At 37.2% G+C, this 22260-nt stretch overlaps 2 protein-coding genes across 4 annotated transcripts in view; one reads left to right on the forward strand and one right to left on the reverse strand.

Annotated features, from left to right (window-relative positions):
* Positions 1–22260, forward strand: part of GPR141 (G protein-coupled receptor 141) — a 182518-nt gene that overhangs the window by 151945 nt on the left and 8313 nt on the right. The window lies entirely within an intron of this gene.
* Positions 1–22260, reverse strand: part of LOC109548348 (THAP domain-containing protein 5) — a 217697-nt gene that overhangs the window by 151081 nt on the left and 44356 nt on the right. For both annotated transcript variants that reach the window (XR_004528162.2, XR_012334035.1), the window contains exon 2: positions 17798–17932. The gene's annotated coding sequence lies outside the window, so the exon portion shown is untranslated. The remainder of the gene's footprint in view (positions 1–17797; positions 17933–22260) is intronic.

Raw genomic sequence — 22260 nt, forward strand, 5'->3', positions numbered from 1 at the left:
TTGTTGGCTTAGCTTGCTGAGGGCTGAGGGTATGGTTTCAAGGGGCAATGAGTTACTTGAGGACAGCATTTTACCCATAGTTCCTCGTTTTGCTCATTTCAGTATTCTGCCCATAAGAACAACTAATAACGATTGCTGGCTGATTGGAGTCATTTAGATAAAGTATTTTTAAAAACCTGCTTGAGAGTAACAGCTTAAATTAGAAAGCAGGAAGAAACTTTTTACTTTAAATGAATATTTTGTATCCGTCAATATAAAACAATTTGGCACTGTAAATCTAGATCCATAAATATTTTCATGTCATACAACCACTCTTTTCTTGGATGCCAGCTTCTGGAAATAATCCAAAATATGTAAAACACTTAATTCACAAAAATGTTTATCATAGAGTTATTTATAACAACAGTAAGTTGGAAATGTCCCATTGCTGAATATTTGGTTAAATAGCATTTGAAGATGACCACTTGATGGGATGTTATTTAAAAGTACAGAAGCTTGGGGCTTCCCTGGTGGAGCAGTGGTTGAGAATCTGCCTGCTAATGCAGGGGACATGGGTTCGAACCCTGGTCTGGGAGGATCCCACATGTCGCGGAGCAACTAGGCCCGTGAGCCACACCTACTGAGCCTGTGCGTCTGGAGCCTGTGCTCCGTAACAAGAGAGGCCACGAGAGTGAGAGGCCCGTGCACCGCGATGAAGAGTGACCCCCACTCGCCACAACTAGAGAAAGCCCTCGCACAGAAACGAAGACCCAACACAGCCAAAAATAAATTAATTAATTAATAAACTCCTACCCCCAACATCTTCTTTAAAAAAAAAAGAAGTGGAGAGCCGGCCACCCTCTGAGAGTCACTGTCACCAAGGAAGGGTGAGCAGGGGCCCCTGACCTTCCCCACAGACACTGCCTGTGGCCCCTTTCTGAGCTCCCCACTCCAACTTCCCCCATTCAAAAAAAAAAAAAAAATAAGTACAGAAGCTTCAAGGCTAAGTCCTTCAATATATCACTAGTGAAAAATATGGGTTGAAAATTGAGGTACAATGTAATTATATCTATCTCACTAACATAGATGAATAGAAAGATACTAGCAGAAAATATACTAAAATATTCAAGAGAGTGGAAAAATTCTGTTCATCTAATTTTTCTTTAGTTTTGTTGCCTCTTTCTGTAATAAAATAAAACATAGAAACACCGAGAAAAGTAAAGGAAACAAAACCATTGTAGTTATTATGAAGGAAAAAAAATGGAGAAGATGAACAAGTAGATAGTTAAGCACCAAAAATGGTCAGAGTGGTGCTGAAAAGAAGAAAGCCTACTTGTGATACTCTTGATGAAACATACTCAGCGTGAATCATGTGAAATGAAAATGTGAAAAGCAGCCTCTTTAGTGATATTCTATCCTGACTTTGTTAAGTTTCAATTCTTCATTGGGCTATATGCAAGCTTAGAGGCGAGGAAGTTACTAGCATGGCCGACTACCGAGTTTTGTCTCTCGGAAGCCCTCCTCCCTTACTGGTTACCTGACAGGTTGTTTCTGTCTTTGGGGCTGGGGTGGATTAAGGAGGCCAGGTCCTGTGATTAAGGAGGCCAGGTCCTGTGATGAAGGTGGCAAGAAGACCATTACAGCCTTGGGCATAGGGGATTTCCAGGAACACACTCCCACAGGTTTAACATTTTCTGAGAACACACAATCCTTGGGCAACTAGGTATTTCTTTGGAGCAAGATTTCCAGTAAGGAGGTGAGGGACATATGCGAGCGTCAGAATTCACATTTACTACCAACAGACCTCGATATCTGAGAAAAGCTGCCCCTGGGAATGGAAAGAACTCACAGATTGCTCCTTATTTTGGAGAAAGTAGGTGGTGAAATAGTGTTCTGAGTGGCTTGCAGGGCAGTGTGGCTCTTACTCTGTACAAACACAAAGGCTCTGAGTTTCACCCTCGTGGGGATCTGACCCCAGCTTTCACTTCCTTATGGGTCACCAGAAATTATCAAGTCGGGAACAAGGTTTAACTCCTCAAGTGATTGCAGAAATAATAGCTCAAATCCAGAATGCTGTTGTTTGTTGAAACTGAATTTTTTCATTCGTGAGGCTGCAGATCTATAACTGTACTTAAAATTGCCCAAGCAAGGTTTTTTTTTTTTTTTTGCTATTTTAGTTGAAGAAGCAGGAGATTCCTTTCAAACTTCAGAAATAGTATAAGCAAAGGAAAATGACCATGAAAGAGTACAAACACAAGGAAAAAACAGGAGAGCGGTGACTGTTTAATGTTACTTAGGCATATAATTCTTTCAAATGGATTTCTTTTTTTTTTAATTATTCATTTATTTATTTATGGCTGTGTTGGGTGTTTATTGCTGCGCATGGACTTTCTCTAGTTGTGGAGAGGGGGGCTACTCTTCATTATGGTGCATGGGCTTCTCATTGAGGTTACTTCTCTTGTTGCGGAGCTCGGGCTCTAGACACACAGGCTTCAGTAGTTGTGGCACGTGGGCTCAGTAGTTGTAGCTCACGGGCTCTAGAGCACAGGCTCAGTAGTTGTGGTGCACGGGCCTAGTTGCTCTGTGGCATGTGGGATCTTCCTGGACCAGGGCATGAATCTGTGTCCCCTGCATTGGCAGGCAGATTCTTAACCACTGCACCACCAGGGAAGTCCCTCACATGGATTTCTTTAGAGCCGATATTTCTGTTTTGTGTTTTCCACCCTGCTTCTGATATTTTCAGACAGATTTTTTTTTAGCTACCCTGAGGTGGTTCTTAACATGGAGCTGTCATTCCAGAGTCTTTTCTCAAAATATTTTGGATAAAACGCTGTTTGATTTTCCCAGAATGATTAAAGTGAATGCCCCTATTTGTTTCCAACAGAAATAACAAAATGTAATTTGTTCTAAAGGTATCTCAAAGTCAAGGAAGCCATTTGTCCACAACCTTTCTCATGTTTTTGCCTCTTCTAGCTGGGGCTGGATATTCATTGTGGCTCCTATCTGGTGTTCTTGAAGAGGTATATATGAGGGTGGGCTTAGAGCATGGCTCTGCCATGTAGACGCTGCCTTTTACCTCTCTAGGCCTCTGATGCCCTCCTATAATGGTGCTGTGTCATGGGAACAGTTCTGGACGGGAACAGGATTGCTGAGATTAAGCTAGTGATTGCTGTGTTAGGTAAGGAAGGTCCCTGTGTGGGCCGCAGTGTCTTCCTCAGTTTAAATGGACACAAGAAGCTCTAGGTTTCACCCTAATGCTAAGATTTTGTGATTTTTGTCTTCTGATCCCTGGCATAGGTGTTCCTCTGGCCCTGCAGACACAGTGGTAAAGTATACAGCTTTCATGGATCCTTTCTTTCCAGAAGGGTCCAAATGTGGGTGTGGAGGATGACAAGGAGAAAGTCAGATGACAGTGATAAGCACTATGAAGAAATAACTGGGGTAGGACTTGTTTTCTGATATTGAATGATCAGGAAGCTGTCACCCACAGTCCCTTTTGTTCAGTGTGCAGCAGGAGAAGTGATCCAGGGATGGAATGGGAAGCAAAGAGGAATGAAGAATAAGGTCCGAGGGACCAGGCCTTTTATCACGAGCCTGATCAGGTCACCCAAAGCTCCCAGTTACTGGCACAGCAGCCACTGTGAGTCATACTTCATTACTCTGCTCCCGACCTTAAGGCAGCCACTTAGCCATTGATCCCCTGTATTAATTCTTTGCCTTTGTCAATAAATATCTTCTCTCATTTGGTGGGTTGTCTTCATTTTTCATCCTTTGCTGTGCAGAAGTTTTTCAGTTTGATGTAGTCCCATTTGTTTATTTTTGCTTTTGTTTTCTTTGCCTGAGGAGATATATCTGGAAAGATATTGATAAGACCAATGTCAAAGAGTGTACTGCCTATATTTTCTTCTAGGAGTTTTATGATTTCAGGTCTTACCTTCAAGTCTTATATCGATATTGAGTTGATTTTTGTCTATGGTGTGAGATAGTGGTCTAGTTCCATTCTTTTGCATGTAGCTGCTCAGTTTTCCCAGCACCATGTATTGAAGAAACTGTCCTTTCTCCATATGTATATTCTATTCGTAATTAATTGTCCATGTATGTGTGGGTATATTTCTGGGCTCTCAATTCTGTTCCATTGATCTATGTATCTGTTTTTTCTCCTAGTAGCTGTTCTGATCAATATAGCTTTATAATATGGCATGAAATCAGGGAGTGTGTTACCTCCAGTTTTGTTCTTTCATCTTAAGGTTTCTCTGGCTTTCTGGGTCTTTTGTGGTTCCATATAAATTTTTGAATTTTTGGTTCTATTTCTGTGAAAAATGTCCTTGGGATTTTAATAAGGATTGCACTAAATATATAGATTGTTTTAGGGAATATAGACATTTTAACAATGGTAATTCTTCCAATCCATGAACACAGAAATCTTTCCATTTATTTGTGTCTTATTAAATTTCTTTCAACAATGTCATAATTTTCCGTGTACAGGTGTTTCACCTTATTGGATAGATTTATCTCTAGGCATTTTATTCTTTTTGTTGCAATTGTAAAAGGGATTGTTTTCTTAATTTCTCTTTCTGCTAGTTCATTGTTAGTGTATAGAAATGCAACAGATTTTTGTATGTTGATTTTGTACCCTGTAACTTTACTGTGTTCATTTATTATTTCTAATAGTTTTTTTGGTTGAGTTTTTAGGGTTTTCTATATGTAAAATCATGTCATCTGCAAATAGTGACAGTTTTACTTCTTCTTTTCCAATCTGGATGAGTTTTATATATTCTCCTTGCCTAATTGCTCTGGCTAGGACTTCCAATACTATGTTGAATAAGAGTGCAAGAGTGGGTATCCTTGTCTTGTTCCTGATTTTAGACGAATAGCTTTCAGGTTTTTACCACTAGTGAGATGATCCTATGGTTTTTATCCTTTATTTTGTTAATGTGGTGTATCACACTGATGGATTTGTAGATGCTGAAACATTCTTACATCCCTGGAATAAATCCCACTTGATCATGGTATATGATCCTTTTCATGTATTGCTGTATTCAGTTTGCTGATGTTTTGTTGAGGATTTTTGCATTTATGTTCACCAGAGATATGGGCTTGTAACTTTCTTTTATGGGGTTGCTTTGTCTGGTTTTGGTATCAGGGTAATGTTGACCTCGTAAAATAAGTTAGGAAGCATTCCCTCCTCTTCAATTTTTTGGAAGGGTTTGAGAAGGGTAGGTATTAAATCTTCTTTAAATGTTTGGTAGAATTTACCTGTGAAGGCATCTGGTCCTGGATTTTGTTTTTTGGGAGGTTTTTGATTATTATTTCAATCACTTTATTTGTGATCAGTTTATTCAGGTTTTCTATTTCTTCATGATTCAGTCTTGCAAGGTTGTATAATTCTAAGAATTTGTCCATTTCTTCTAGGTTGTCCAATTTGTTGGCATACAGCAGTTTATAATTTTCTCTTATAATTCTTTGTATTTCTGTGGTATTTGTTGTTATTTCTCCTCTTTCATTTCTGATTTTATTTATCAGAGACTTCTCTCTTTTTTTCGTAGCTAAAGATTTGTCTAGCTAAAGGTTTGTTAATTTTGTCTATGTTTTCAAAGAACCAGCTCTTAGTTTGATTGATCATTTCTACTGTCTTTCTAGTCTCTATTTTACTTATTTCCACTCTGATCTTTAATATTTCCTTCCTTCTAACTGCCTTTGGGCCTGGTTTGTTCTTCTTTTTCTGGTTCCTTTAGGTGTAAGTTTAGGTTACATTGTTTATTTGAGATTTTTCTTGTTTCTGGAGGTAGGCCTGTATTGCTATACAAACTTCCCTGTTGGTACCACTTTTGCTGTATCCCACAGATTTTGATATGTCATATTTTCACTTACACTTGTCTTCAGATATTATTTGATTTCTCTTTTGATTTCCTCTTTGACCCAATAATTGTTCAGTAGCATGTTTTTCAGTCTCTTCATTTTATCTTTCATTTTCTGGTTGCTCTATATCTCCATTGTTTCTTTTTCCTTGTGCTTCCATCTGCCATTTTGGTTTGGTGTTTTTTATAATGTTTTTCTTGGTTTCCTCTTTTTTCTGTTTTGTGTCTCTGCTCTAGACTTATGTTTTATAGTCGCCGTAAGTTTATATAAAACGTCTCATGGATAAAATAGTCCATTTCTGCTGATAGTATCTTATCTTCATTTACCTACATGAGATCCATCCTTTTCCTCTTCCCCTTTTGTGTTTTTGTTGTCTCAAATTATCCCTTTTTATGAGTTTTTGCTTTTTTTTTTACCAAATTGAAGTAGCTATAGTTATTATTTTCTGCTTCTCTTCCTTTTAACCTTTATGTTTTAATAAAGTGTTCAAGAACATATGCTGATATAGAGTTGCAATTTTTTTATCCTGTCTGTCTATTTATCACCTTACTCAAAGTTCTGTGTATTTTTACCTTTTGTTTCTGGTAGAGAAGCTCCTTTCAACGTTTTTTACAAACTGTGTCTTTACTGATGAACTCCCTTAGCTTTTGTTCGTCTGGGAAAGTCTTTATTTCTCCTTTGTACCTGAATGACAACTTCGCTGAATAGAGTATTCTTGGATGACAGTTCTCCCTACCAGTGGAAGGGAGAGTTATAGGAGATAAGATCAAAGAAAGAGAGTGTGAGGGAAGAGGGCTTAAATTCTGTAGGGCCTAATAGACTATTTTCCAAATTTTGACTAGATTCTGAGTAAAATGAGAGGCCATTAGAGGGTTGTGAAGAGAGGAATGACTTACATTCTGACTTACATTTTGAAAGATCACTCTGGTTGCTGAACTGGGAATAGACTATAGGGGAGGCAAGAGTAAAAAAAGGGAGAATTCATGAATTTGTTATAATCCCAGTGAAACATGTTGTGGCTTGAATTACAGTTGTAGCAATGTAAGTGGTGAAGAGAAGACACACCTTAGATTTATTTTATTTTTTTGTAACTTTTAACTTAGAAAAATTTTATACTTACAAAAACATTATATGAATGGTACAAAGGACTCCAATATATCCTTAACCCAATTCCCCAATTGTAACGTTTACCACATTTACCTTTCACTTTTTATATATACATATTATAATATTTTGATTCATTTGGGAATAAGTTGAAGACATGATGCTTTTATCTCTATGACATGCAGTATATATTTCCTAAGAACAGTACATTCTCTTATTCTCTATGACATGCAGTGTACGTTTCCTAAGAACAGTACATTCTCTTAAATAACCACATACAATAATCACAGTCAGGAAAGAAACACTGATGCAATTCTGTTACATCATCTGTAGACTCTGTGTCAATTGTCTCAGGAATGTACTTTATAGAAAAAAAATCTGGTCCAGGTATCCTATGTGGATTATTTTGAAGAAAAGAGGATAGAAGTTGCTTACGGAGTGGAGCTTAATTTGGGGAGAAAAAGAGGAATCAAGGATGACTCTAAGGTTTTTCACTCAAGCAACTAGAAAGTGGAGTTACTATCACCTGAGACTAGAAAAACTTTGAGAGTAACAAGTTTATGTGTATGTCTGGGATGTGGGGGGAGAAAGGTACAGGAGTTCAGTTTTGGATGTACTAAATTTGAGATGTTTATTAGACATCCAAGTGGATATGTGAGTGTGTTCTTTGTGATTTGAAATTCCATCCTGATTCTAAACATGAATCTCTTCTATTGTTTCAGCTCAGCACTGGGTGAGATCTACTAACATAAAGATGTCATCTTTTTTGTGTGTAGGAGATGGTCTTCGATTATGAGTACTCCATGCCATTTTGCTCACTCCAGATGATGTTGGAACTTCTAGATTTGCCCTAAGTGTCTTGTAGCATTCATTTTCAATATTCTCTCTTGGCCATTTCTTTGTTCCATCTGTGAGACTCTTTCTGAACATTCTTACAAGCTCACCAATTGGGTTTTTGGTACATCTATTATTCAGTAACAACTATAACTGAATTTCTTTCACATCATTCTCTTCTCTTTGACGGTATTAATTACATTTAAATTTACTTTTTATCCTTTGTCCTCTTAGCAAACTAGCTAGTCTGTTAGTTCATTTGCCTGCGGAGTTTGATTTTTTTTAATGTGGCATTTGTTTTCTTTAAATGTCCAGTGATTATTCCTGTCTTTTTATTGTTGATTTAATATATAAATGTCATCACTTGCTAACGGATGTACGTGAAGCACGCAATGTCCTCTCCAACCTGAGTCTTCAATTTTTGTTAGTTGGGGGTGAATTCTCCTATGTGGTGTCAACTTGCACCAATCCTTATAATATTTAAACATGATCAGCATAATAGCCTGCTAACAGTATTAATCTTTTTGTCCTGCCTTCCTCCAATCCTTTCTCCATTCTGTTGCCCAAAGTAAGCTTTTGGAATTGAAATATTAAAACGTCATTTGATATTTTACAATTTGCATCTTTATAATTTTCAGTAGACAAGCTTCATCTACAGATATTCACCTATTTTTCTACTCATTTACCTAATATTCCTGGCACATCAGACTATCGGTAATTCCCTGAACATGCATCCATGCCTTTTCTCAGACTCTTGTCTTTACCTGGAGTGCTCTACCTCTTTCTGTCTGCATCTAGAACTTGAATGCATCCTTCAAGATCCAGCACCTGTTACAAATCTGTGCCCAAGCATTACTCCATTGCTGCTACATTTTGATGCCTTCACTCTCCACTGCATTAAATAATTTACTCCCCTTTCTGAATTCTTGTGGCATTTTCCTGTAGGTGTAGGTGTTGTTGTAAATAACTTATGTACCTCTTTCTCCCCTACTAGACAGAAGGAGATTTAAATGCAGGGAGGGATATGTTTTATTAATCTCAGAATATTAACTACCTACTAGATGAAAGATACGTAAAATAATATGATTTCTTTATTGAACGAAGTGAGAAATCCCAAAGTAGATTATAGATGCACTTCTAGAAAGGAGAGGTGGTCCTGGGACCTGAAGTCTAGGCACTCATGAGGATATGGATTGCCTAATGCTATTTTGTAGGACTGTACAATTTTTTTTTAGGATTCTCAACTCGTAGACTGGCCTCTAATGTTGGTTCCATCATGGATTCCTTATAAAACAGCCACAGAAGCCACTTTATGTCTTACTTATGATATGGAGGTAGGCCTCAGGCCATGGGTAATGACCACTGGGGCCCAAGCAGGGTTGTGAGCAAAGCATGGGGAAGGGAACTGGTGAGACTCAAGGAAATAGCCCCTGCCAAGCCTCAGGCAAAGCTGAAGAGTTCTCCTGTGTGGGTTGAGGTCAGAGCAGAACAATGAAGAAGTTCTTCAGGGAAGATGGGAGAATCCTGGTGCTCCAGTGGCGGAGAGGCTGGATATAGAATTATAAAGGCTGGCGGGAGAGATTTAGTATGTCATGCTAAGACATTTATACATCTCTGAGAGGCAATGGGAAAACAAGCGGGAGTTTTTAAGAACAGAAATAAAATCATTTAGGATATAATTTAGACCTCAGTCTCCTGTGTCAAACTGTACATTTGGGGTCTATAGAGAGAAGAAACAACTTGTAGGTATGAAAAAAAAACATTCCAGGAATAGCAAGAAGGCCTGTAGGTCTGGAGCATCAGCTGAGGGTGGGGTGAGGAAAGAGTGGTCATGACAAAAAGTATGCTTTGAAATATAAGTTGGGGTCAGATTACAAATGGCTTATATGGTGTGTACGGTGTGTGGTGTGGTAAGCGTCAGACTTCATTCTTTTCACTAAAAGGAACCAAGGAAGCGTGGTTGTTTGTTTGTTTGTTCTTTGCCACTTGGCTTGTGGGAGCTTGAGGGATCTTAGTTCCCCGACCAGGGATTGAACCCGAGACCTGGGCCCTCAGCAATGAAATCTCAGAGTCCTAACCCCTGGACTACCAGGGAATTCCCCAAAAGTAGGAGAATGAGAGAAGGCAGAGGGAAACTAGAGTTTGAGGCCAGGCTTCTTGCTGTGCTTCAGGGGTCAATGACAGAGATAAAGAAGAGCTCACTGCCCAAGGCAAGGTGGCTCACAGAGAGCCGGGGAGGCAGCCCTGCTCCTTAGGAGAGGGTGCCCTGGGCCCACAGTTTATTCTAAAATCGCGACATCACTTACTGAATTAGATCCAAACGCAGCCCTTTCAGGGATATGTTTAATAAGGTCAAGGTGGTTTTTAACCATTATTTCACACATTCAGTTAAAAATTCATGCCTACTATAAAAAAAACACTCATGTTAGTTCTGAAAGAAATTCAACATTAAAAACAGATACACAAATGACTAAAATAAAGAATTAAAATGGGAATTAATGAAGCAATGAAAGAAGGAATGAGACACTTAGGTGAAGCATTTTGAGAAAGCAGCTGAGAATGTATAAGGGGGCCAGAGAGGGCTCCTGAAAGAAAAGGAATTTGAGTTTCGACCTCAGGAGTGTGCAGAAGGGAATGAATAGGGTATAATATTTTGGGGAGGGGAAACACAATAAGATATTTGGGTGACATATCTAAGTAACATCAGCAATAAATACTATAGATGCTGTTTATAAAAAATTCCCTGCACACAAGACTCTTAGATAGCCTCATCCACCAGAGAGCAGACAGCAGAAGCAAGTTCCTGTTCCTGTGCAAAAAAAACCACATTCACAGAAAGACAGACAAGATGAAAAGGCAGAGGGCTATGTACCAGATGAAGGAACAAGATAAAACCCCAGAAAAACAACTAAATGAAGTGGAGATAGGCAACCTTCTGGAAAAAGAATTCAGAATAATGATAGTGAAGATGATGCAGGACCTCAGAAAAAGAATGGAGGCAAAGATCGAGAAGATGCAAGAAATGTTTAACAAAGATCTAGAAGAATTAAAAACAAAGAAACAGAGATGAACAATACAATAACTGAAATAAAAACTACACTAGAAGGAATCAATAGCAGAATAACTGAGGGAGAAGAAAGGATAAGTGACCTGGAAGACAGAATGGTGGAATTCACTGCTGTGGAACAGAATAAAGAAAAAAGAATGAAAAGAAATGAAGACAGCCTAAGAGACCTCTGGGACAACATTAAACGCACAACATTTGCATTATAGGGGTCCCAGAAGGAGAAGAAAGAAAGGACTTGACAAAATATTTGAAGAGACTATAGTCGAAAACTTCCCTAATATGGGAAAGGAAATAGCCACCCAAGTACAGGAAGGGCAGAGAGTCACATACAGGATAAACCCAAGGAGAAACACGCTGAGACACACAGTAATCAAACTGGCAAAATTTAAAGACAAAGAAAAGTTATTGAAAGCAGTGAGGGAAAAACAACAAATTACATACAAGGGAACTCCCATAAGGATAAGAGCTGCTTTCTCAGCAGAAACACTACAAGCCAGAAGGGAGTGGCATGATATACTTAAAGTGATGAAAGCGAAGAACCTATGACGAACATTACTCTACCCGGCAAAGATCTCATTCAGATTCGACAGAGAAATCAAAAGCTTTACAGACAAGCAAAAGCTAAGAGAATTCAGCACCACCAAAGCAGCTCTACAACAAATGCTAAAGGAACTTCTCTAAGTGGGAAACACAAGAGAAGAAAAGGACTTACAAAAACAAGCCCAAAACAATTAAGAAAATGTCATAGGAACACACATAACAATAATTACCTTAAACGAGAATGGATTAAGTGCTCCAACCAAAAGACACAGACTTCCTGAATGGATACAAAAACAAGACCCATATATATGCTGTCTACAAGAGACCCACTTCTGACCTAGGGACACATTCAGACTGAAAGTGAGGGGATGGAAAAAGATATTCCGTGCAAATGGAAATTAAAAGAAAGCTGGAGTAGCAATACTCATATCAGATAAAATAGACATTAAAATAAAGAATGTTACAAGAGACAAGGAAGGACACTACATAATGATCAAGGGATCAATCCAAGAAGAAGATATAACAATTATAAATATATATGCACCCAACATAGGAGCACCTCAATACATAAGGCAACTGCTAACAGCTATAAAAGAAGAAATTGACAGTAACACAAAAACAGTGGGGGACTTTAACACCTCACTTACACCAATGGACAGATCATCTAAAATGAAAATAAATAAGGAAACAGAAGCTTTAAATGACACAATAGACCAGATAGATTTAATTGATATTTATAGGACATTCCATTCAAAAACAGCAGATTACACATTCTTCTCAAGGGCGCACAGAACATTCTTCAGGATAGATCACATCTTGGGTCACAAATCAAGCCTTAGTAAATTTAAGAAAATTGAACTCATATCAAGCATCTTTTCTAACCACAACGCTATGAGATTAGAAATGAATTACAGGGAAAAAAAACGTAAAAAACACAAACACTTGGAGGCTAAACAATACATTACTAAATAACCAAGAGATCATTGAAGAAATCACAGAGGATATCAAAAAATACCTAGAAACAAATGACAATGAAAACACGATGATCCAAAACCTTTGGGATTCAGCAAAAGCAGTTCTAAGAGGCAAGTTTATAACTATACAAGCCTACCTCAAAAAACAAGAAAAATCTCAAGTGAACAATCTAACCTTACACCTAAAGGAACTAGAGAAAGAAGAACAAATAAAACCCAAAATTAGCAGAAGGAAAGAAGTCACAAAGATCAGAGCAGAAATAAATGAAATAGAAGCAAAGAAAGCAATAGCAAAGATCAATAAAACTGAAAGCTGGTTCTTTGAGAAGATAAACAAAATTGATAAACCATTAGCCAGACTCACCAAGGGAAAGAGGGAGAGGACTCAAATCAATAAAATTAGAAATGAAAAAGAAGAAGTTACAACAGACACCGCAGAAATACAAAGCATCCTAAGAGACTACTATAAGCAACTCTATGCCAATAAAATGGACATCTTGGAAGAAATTGATAAATTCTTAGAAAGGTATAACGTTCCAAGGCTGAACCAGGAAGAAATAGAAAATATGAAAAGACCAATCACAAGTAATGAAATTGAAACTGTGATTAAAAATCTTCCAAGAAACAAAAGTCCAGGACCAGATGCCTTCACAGGTGAATTCTATCACATATTTAGAGAAGAGCTAACACCTACCCGTCTCAAACTCTTCAAAAAAACTGCAGAGGAAGGAACACTCCCAAACTCATTCTATGAGGCCACCATCATCCTGATACCAAAACCAGACAAAGGTACTACAAATAAGGAAAATTACAGACCAATATCTCTCATGAATATAGATGCAAAAATCCTCAATAAAATACTAGCAAACAGAATCCAACAACACATTAAAAGGATCATACACCATGATCAAGTGGGATTTATCCCAGGGATGCAAGGGTTCTTCAATATACACAAATCAATCAATGTGATACATCATATTAACAAATTGAAGAATAAAAACCATATGATCATCTCAAAAGATGCAGAAAAAGTTTTTGATGAAATTCAACACCCATTTATGATAAAAACTCTCCAGAAAGTGGACATTGAGGGAACCTACCTCAACATAATAAAGGCCATATATGACAAACTCACAGCAAACATCATTCTCAATGGTGAAAAACTGAAAGCATTTCCTCTAAGAACAGGAACAAGACAAGGATGTCCACTCTCACCACTATTATTCAACTTAGTTTTGGAAGTCCTAGCCATGGCAATCAGGGAAGAAAAGGAAATAAAAGGAATACAAATTGGAAAAGAAGAAGTAAAACTGTCACTGTTTGCAGATGACATGTTACTATACATAGAGAATCCTAAAGATGCCACCAGAAAACTACTAGAGCTAATCAATGAATTTGGTAAAGTAGCAGGATACAAAATTAATGCACAGAAATCTCTTGCATTCCTATACACTAATGATGAAAAATCTGAAAGAGAAATTAAGGAAACACTCCCATTTACCGTTGCAACAAAAAGAATAAAATACCTAGGAATAAACCTACCTAGGGAGACAAAAGACCTGTATGCAGAAAAGTATAAGACACTGAAGAAAGAAATTAAAGATGATACCAACAGATGGAGAGATATACCATGTTCTTGGATTGGAAGAATCAATATTGTGAAAATGACTATACTACCCAAAGCAATCTACAGATTCAGTGTAATCCCTGTCAAATTACCAATGGCATGTTTTACAGAATTAGAACAAAAAATGTTAAAATTTGTATGGAGACACAGAAGACCCTGAAGAGCCAAAGCAGTCTTGAGGGAAAAAAATGGAGGTGGAGGAATCAGACTCTCAGACTTCAAACTATACTCTAAAGCTACAGTAACCAAGACAATATGGTACTGGCACAAAAACAGAAACATAGATCAATGGAACAAGATAGAAAGCCCAGAAATAAACCCACACACCTATGGTCAACTAATCTATGACAAAGGAGGCAAGGATATACAATGGAGAAAAGACAGTCTCTTCAATAAGTGGTGCTTGGAAAACTCGACAGCTACATGTAAAAGAATGAAATTAGAACACTCCTTAACAGAAAACACAAAAATAAACTCAAAATGGATTCGAGACCTAAATGTAAGACTGGACACTATAAAACTGTTAGAGGAAAACATAGGAAGAACACTCTTTGACATTAATCACAGTAAGCTATTTTTTGATCCACCTCCTAGGGTAATGGAAATAAAAACAAAAATAAACAAATGGGACCTAATGAAACTTAAAAGCTTTTTCACAGCAAAGGAAACCATAAACAAGACGAAAAGACAACCCTCAGAATGGGAGAAAATATTTGCAAATGAATCATCAGACAAAGGATTAATCTGCAAAATATATAAACAGCTCATGCAGCTCAATATTAAAGAAACAAACAACCCAATCCGAAAATGGGCAGAAGACCTAAATAGGCATTTCTCCAAAGAAGACATACAGATAGCCAACAAATACATGAAAGAATGCTCAACATGATTAATCATTACAGAAATGCAAATCAAAACTACAATGAGGTATCACCTCACACCAGTTAGAATGGGCATCATCAGAAAATCTACAAACAACAAACGCTGAAGAGGGTGTGGAGAAAAGGGAACCCTCTTGCACTGCTGGTGGGAATGTAAATTGATACAGCCAGTATGGAGAACAGTATGGAGGTTCCTTAAAAAACTAAAAATAGAATTAACATATGACCCAGGAATCCCACTACTGGGCATATACCCAGAAAAAACCATAATTCAAAGAGACACATGCACCCCAATGTTCATTGCAGCACTATTTACAATAGCCAGGTCATGCAAGCAACCTAAATGCCCATTGACAGACGAATGGATAAAGAAGATGTGGTACATGTATACAATGGAATATTACTCAGCCATAAAAACGAACGAAATTGGGTCATTTGCAGAGACGTGGATGGATCTAGAGACTGTCATACAGAGTGAAGTAAGTCAGAAAGAGAAAAAGAAATATCGTACATTAACGCATTTATGTGGAACCTAGAAAAATGGTACAGATGAACTGGTTTGCAGGGCAGAAAGTGAGACATAGATGTAGAGAACAAACGTATGGACACCAAGTGGGGAAAGCGGCGGGGGGTGGTGGGGTGGTGGGATGAATTGGACTATTGGGATTGACATGTATACACTGATGTGTATAAAATTGATGACTAATAAGAACCTGTATAAAAAAAATAAAATAAATAAAATAAAAAATTCCCTGGCTCCTTGTATTCATAATGGATCATCTCCCTGAAAGCAGAAACTATAGCCCTTACTTTCAGGTCTTACAGAGGTCAGCTGCACTCTTTTGCAAAAAGTTCATATTATAGTAGACAATCAAGTGAGTAAATAAATATATTTGTATTATTTCCAGGTAGAAAGACTTCGATGCCAGGAAGATATTAGTCAGCTCAAGGCCTGCAAGTGATGACAGCATGGCTGGCTGGGAACCTTACAGCCTGTCTTCCTCGTCTTCCTTCTTCTTTTCCCCCTCTTCCTCCTTCTTATTCTTTTCTTTTTTCCTCTCCCTTCTCTATCTTTCCATCCCCCTTTTTCTTGAATTCTCTCTTTTTCTTTCACTAACTCATTCAATCACTACAGATATACTGGCCACTTACCATGCAGTAAATATTGCGCTAGTGCTCACATTATTTTTTTCTACAAAAATTGGGTGTGAGGTGGAGTCTTTAAATAATAATAACTAGTGTGTCTCAAACATTCGATCCAGGTGTCTTCTAAGTTTCAGGCTTTTCCCTCTTCAAAATGTCTGTCCCAAAGCACAGGGCAAATTTTCAAACCTAAGCCTGAATATTAAAAAATCCAAACACATAGTATCTAAACTTGACATCCAGGTGAAGAAAGAGAACTTCTCGTTTAATAAGAGAGTATATATTATCTGCAAGTGTTTACTGAACCTCACTTGTCAAGTTCTATATATAACACATGTCAAAGCCCTCACCTGAGCTTGCCCTTGAGCGCTATGACTGTGGGTGGTGGCTCAATTGTTTCAGGTCCCCAGGTCCTGCCTGTGGTGTTTGTCTCCCAGGCCCGTCTGTCACACAGCTTACTGCTTCTCTCAGACATCCTCTCGGTTCTTCCAGTGTAGGACTGTTCTCATTAGCAAGCTATTATTCTACAGTGATGCACTGGAAGCATTTCTGAATGGCATTTACTATTTTTGTGTGGTTCAAAGTTTTTGAAATGAAGGCATTTCTTTCCAAGATTTTTAAGCTTTGAAATTCCAATTTTGTGCAAAAACTTGAGCTATCCCCTATTCTTTGTGGGTGTCCAACTCTAACACATAAAGTAATAGGTTAGGAAACATTTAACCATCTAGGTTCAAACAAATCCGTTTACTTTGGTTGAACTGATGTTGCTATTGTCACTGAAGTAAACCACTGTATAAAGAAATTTGACAGTAAGAAAAATATGACATTGCTCACAATGTCCCTACACAGGTGGGAAAGTGACTGATAGTGTGGACATACACAGTCACGGCTACAAGCAAGTCATTTATGTAGGAGAATTAAGTGCTTCTCTGAGAAAGAATGAAGGAGAGGAGAAATAAAATTTTTATGCCAACTAATTAAAATTTTCTATTAATCACTGGAGTCATATCCCACATGCAGAGGAATACTTCTTGGACACACATTTCCAACCCCCCCCCCCCAAGAAATTGGGCCCAAATCCCTATCTGATCTCCTTTACTACCTATGACTCTCAAAAGCCTTTACTGCTTCATTGTCTTCTTCCTCTAGGCTCCATTCTAGTTCTGTTTGGCTTTCAAAAGCTGATGAGCCATCCTGGTGGAGGAGGACAATTGTGTGAAATGGAGCAGTCTTCAAGAGAACAAAAAAGAGAAAGTGCCATGTAGAAGGAGGCAAAGAGGAAGAGAGTTTTTAAAAAAGGAACACCCTCTAGGAAGAAAGAGCCTTTTAACCTCTCTTTTCTCATTGTGTTACCTAGGCCACAGTGGAGATGGTTTCCTTGGGAGTGATGTGAGTGAGAGTGTGCCCCCTGCAGGCAGGCTGAGAGAGTGCACAGCACAGCTTAGCCAAAAGATACAGCAGAATGCAGCAGCTGGGATTTAAGGCAGACCATCTGGGAGTCTGCACAATAACCCTGATGAACATGTATGCAAAAATCCTTGACAAAATATTAATAAATCAAATTCAATGGCACATTAAAGAAAATCCAACATCATGACCAAGTGAAATTTATCCCTGTATGCAAGAATGGTTCAATATGCATAAACCAATCAATGTGATACACCTCATTAACAGAATGAATGATAGAAGTCACACAATCATGTAAATAGACGCAGAAAAGGCATTTGATAAAATTCAACACCATTTCATGATAAAAGCTCTCAAAAAATTATGTGTAGAGGGAACTTACCTCAACACAATAAATGTCATATGTGAAAAATCCATAGTTAACATCAGAATCAATGGTGAAATACTGAAATCTTTTCCTCTAAGATCTGGAACAAGGCAAGGATGCCCATTCTTGCTGTTTCTATTCACCACGGTACTGAAATGAAAAAGAAATTAAAACAGCAATTAAAAAGAAGCAAAAAGAGCAAGAAAAAGAAATAAAAATCATCCAAATTGGAAAGAAAGAAGTAAAATTATGTCTATTTGCAGATAATGTTATCTAATATGTAGAAAACCTTAAAAAAAAAACCTGTTAGAACTAATCAATGAATTCATTAAAGTTGCACTATACAAAATCAACATACAAAAATCAGTTGCATTTCTATAAGCTAACAGTAAGCTAACAATAAACTATCTGAAACAGAAGTTAAGGAAACAAACCCATTAACAATAGGAGAATAAAATAGAATAAAACACTCAGGAATAAACTTAACCAAGGAGGTAAAAGACTTGTACACTGAAAACTATAAAACACTGATGAAAGAAATTAAGACACAGAAATAATACTCTGCATTCATAGACTGAAAGAATTAATATTGTTATAATTACTACTCATAGTAATCCATATTGGCATAAGTGATCTGCAGATTTAATATAATCCCTGTCAAAATCTCAATGACATTTTTTACAGAAAGAGAAAAAAATCCTAAAACTCATGTGGAACAACAAAAGACTCTGAGTACCCAAGCAATTTTGAGCAAGAAGAACAAAGCTGGAGCCATCACATTTTCTGATTTCAAAACATATTACAAAGCTACCATAAAAAGCTGTAATACAAAATACATTACAAAGTAATGCAAATTGTATGGCATTGGCATATAAACAGACACATAGACCAACGGAACAGAATAGAGAACCTAGAAATAAACCCATGCATATATGTCAACTGATCTTTGACAAGGATACACAATGAGGAAAGGGTAGTTTCTTTAATAAATGGTCTTGGGAAAACTGGAGGGAAAAGAATGAAATTGGAGTCTCATCTTATACTACACACAAAAGTTAACTCAAAATGGATTAAAGACTTAATTGTAAAGCTTAAACCACAAAACTCCTAGAAGAAAACATAGGGGAAAAACCTCTTGACATTGGCCTTGGAAATGAATTCTTGGATGTGACATCAAAAGCATAGGCAACAAAAGCAAAAACAGACAAGTGTGATTATATTACACTAAAAAGCTTCTGCAGAGGAAAGGAGACCATCAGAAATATAGATCAATGGAACAGGATAGAAAGCCCAGAGATAAACCCACACACCTATGGTCAACTAATCTATGACAAAGGAGGCAAGGATATATAATGGAGAAAAGACAGTCTCTTCAATAAGTGGTGCTGGGAAAACTGGACAGCTACATGTAAAAAAATGAAATTACAACATTCCCTAACACCATACACAAAAATAAACTCAAAATGGATTCGAGACCTAAATGTAAGACTGGATACCATAAAACTCTTAGTGGAAAACATAGGAAGAACACTCTGTGACATAAATCACAGCAAGATCTTTTTTGATCCACCTTCTAGAGTAATGGAAATAAAAACAAAAATAAACAAATGGGACCTAATGAAACTTAAAAGCTTTTGCACAGCAAAGGAAACCATATAAACAAGACAAAAGGACAACCCTCAGAATGGGAGAAAATATTTGCAAACAAATCAATGGACAAAGGATTAGTCTCCAAAATATATAAACAGCTCATGCAGCTCAATAGTAAAAAAAACAAACAACCCAATCCAAAACGGGCAGATGACCTAAACAGACATTTCTCCAAAGAAGACATACAGATGGCCAAGAAGCACATGAAAAGCTGCTCAACATTCCTAATTATTAGAGAAATGCAAATCAAAACTACAATGAGTTATCACCTCATACCAGTTAGAATGGGCATCATCAGAAAATCTACAAACAACAAATGCTAGAGAGGGTGTGGAGAAAAGAGAACCCTCTTGCACTGTTGGTGGGAATGTAAACTGATACAGCCACTATTTACAATAGCCAGGTCATGGAAGCAACCTAAATGCCCATTGACAGACGAATGGATAAAGAAGATGTGGTACATATATACAATGGAATATTACTCAGCCATAAAAAGGAACGAAATTGGGTCATTTGCAGAGACATGGATGGATCTAGAGACTGTCATACAGAGTGAAGGAAGTCAGAAAGAGAAAAACAAATATCGTGTATTAATGCATATATGTGGAACCTAGAACCTAGAAAAATGGTACAGATGAACCGGTTTGCAGGGCAGAAACTGAGACACAGATGTAGAGAACAAGTGTATGGACACCAAGGGGGGAAAATGGCAGTGGGGTGGTGGTGGGATGAACTGGGAGATTGGGGTTGACATATATACACTAATATGTATAAAATAGATAACTAATAAGAACCTGCTGAATGAAAAAATAAATAAAATTCAAAAAAATATAATTAAAAAATTAGAAAAAAAAGAACATGAGGGATATATTACGTTCAGTGATTAGAAGACATATTGAAAAGCTATTACTATCTGTCTGAAGTTATCGGTATCTACAATTTTAATGAAAATCCATTAAAAACACTAGACTTTTTAAAAGCAGATTCCAGAACTTATATGGAAATGCAGAAGGTCAAGTATAGCTCAGGTGATCTTAAGGAAAAGAAAGCTAAAAAAATTGCACTACCTGCTATGAAAACTTACTGTACTGCAACAGTGATTTAGACAGTGTGGTATTCGCACATGTATAGATCAATAAACCAGTGGAACATACTGGAGACCTAAAAATGGGCTAAATTGACTCATATGTGGTCACCTGATTTATGACACAGTTTAGTGTGGGTGAGGATGGTATTTCCAATTCCATGTCAATTGGTTATCTATATGGGAAAAAATAATCATGGTCTCCTACCTTACTTTATATTAAAAAAAATCAATTCTAGATGAATTGTATATCTAAAAATTAAAAAAAGGAAGTTAAATAGAAGAAAACACAGTATACTATCTTTAATACTTTTGAGTAGGCAGATTCCTTAAAAGAACATGGAAGTGCTGACTGAAGGAAAATTTGACAAATTGGTAATACCAAAAATTAGATGCTCTGTTCATCAAAAGATAACAATTAAGGAATGAAAGGAAAGTGGAAGAAGATATTTACAATACATATCTCCAACAAAGGAGTAATATCTAGGCTACATAAAGAACTACTACTGATCAGTAAGAAAAAGGCAGACAACCAAATAGAAATGTGAAAGACTTTCAAAAGGCACTTCACAAAACAGGATATGCAAGTGTCCAACAGATACCTATGAATGTGCTCATATTTACTATTCATTAGGTAAATGCAGATTAAAAGCACAATGCAATACAACTATATCAACTACAATGGCAAAAACAAAAAGGACAGAAAATTCTGAATGTTCTCGAGGTTGTGGAACAACTGAAACTCTCATCTACTGTTAGTGGGAATTTATTTCAGAAACTGCGGTTTTCACTGAAACTGAACATATACATACCAAACAATCCATCAATTTCACATTTACGTAAATTCCCAACAGAAATGCTTATTTTCACAAAAGATATTTATAAGAATGTTCAGGGCTTCTCTGGTGGTGCAGTGGTTAAGAATCCGCCTGCCAGTGCAGGGGACATGGGTTCAAACCCTGGGCCGGGAAGATCCCACATGCCGAGGAGCAACTAAGCCCGTGTGCCACAACTACTGAGGCTGTGCTCTAAAGCCTGAGAGCTACAACTACTGAGCCCACGTGCTGCAACTACTGAAGCCCAGGCACCTAGAGCCCAGGCTCTGCAACAAGAGAAGCCACCACAGTGAGAAGCCTGCACACCACATCAAAGAGTAGCCTCCACTTGCCACAACTAGAGAAAGCCCGAGCACAGCAACAAAGACCCAATGCAGCCAAAGATAAATAAATAAATTAATTAATTAAAAAAAAAAGAATGTTCAGAGTAGCATTTTTTTTTCATTTTTATTTTATATTGGAGTATAGTTGATTTACAATGGTGTGTTAGTTTTGGGTGCACAGCAAAGTGATTTAGTTATACATATACTTATAGTTACTCTTTTTTCAGATTCTTTTCCCATATAGGTTATTAGAGAGTATTGAGTAGAAATCCCTGTGCTACAGAGTAGGTCTTTGTTGATTATCTATTTTTTATATAGTAGTGTGTATATGTTAATCCCAAACTTCTAATTTATCCTTTCCCCTTTGGTAACCATAAGTTTGTTTTCTAAGTCTGTGAGTCTGTTTCTGTTTTATAAATAAGTTCGTTTTTTAGATTTCGCATATAAGTGAAATCATATGACATTTGTCTTTCTCTGTCTGACTTACTTCACTTAGTATGATAATCTCTAGGTCCATCCATGTTGCTGCAAATGGCATTAATTCACTCTTTTTTATGGCTGAGTAATATTCCATTGTATATATGT

Source organism: Tursiops truncatus, chromosome 9, assembly GCF_011762595.2.
Source record: "Tursiops truncatus isolate mTurTru1 chromosome 9, mTurTru1.mat.Y, whole genome shotgun sequence".
Classification (NCBI taxonomy): Eukaryota; Metazoa; Chordata; class Mammalia; order Artiodactyla; family Delphinidae; genus Tursiops; species Tursiops truncatus.